This window comes from Chaetura pelagica, unplaced genomic scaffold, assembly GCF_000747805.2.
Source record: "Chaetura pelagica isolate M959 unplaced genomic scaffold, ChaPel_1.0 scaffold471, whole genome shotgun sequence".
Classification (NCBI taxonomy): Eukaryota; Metazoa; Chordata; class Aves; order Apodiformes; family Apodidae; genus Chaetura; species Chaetura pelagica.
Window position 1 is genome coordinate 2,695,574 of NW_009952430.1, and position 251 is coordinate 2,695,824.

Below are 251 nucleotides of genomic sequence, written 5' to 3' on the forward strand. Positions count from 1 at the left end.
TCCCGTCCTCATGGGGCTGTGGGGGAAGAGACAAGTAGGGTGAGGCAGGTGCCTGGTAACCCCCCTAGACCACTGGGGGACAGGGGAAACGTCACCATCAACCAAGTCCAGCTTTGGTGTCCCCACAGCATGAGGACAGGCTGGAGATGACACCTAATCATCAAGAATGGTTCAGGTTTGTGTGTGTCTGGCTGTCTCTCTGTCCGTGGGTCTGTGTCTCCATGCCAGCTGGTGCCCACAGCTGCACCCTC

General features: G+C 58.2%; 1 protein-coding gene across 1 annotated transcript in view; it reads right to left on the minus strand.

Moving 5' to 3' along the window:
- Nucleotides 1–251, minus strand: part of CFAP52 (cilia and flagella associated protein 52) — a 48,215-nt gene that overhangs the window by 12,133 nt on the left and 35,831 nt on the right. The window lies entirely within an intron of this gene.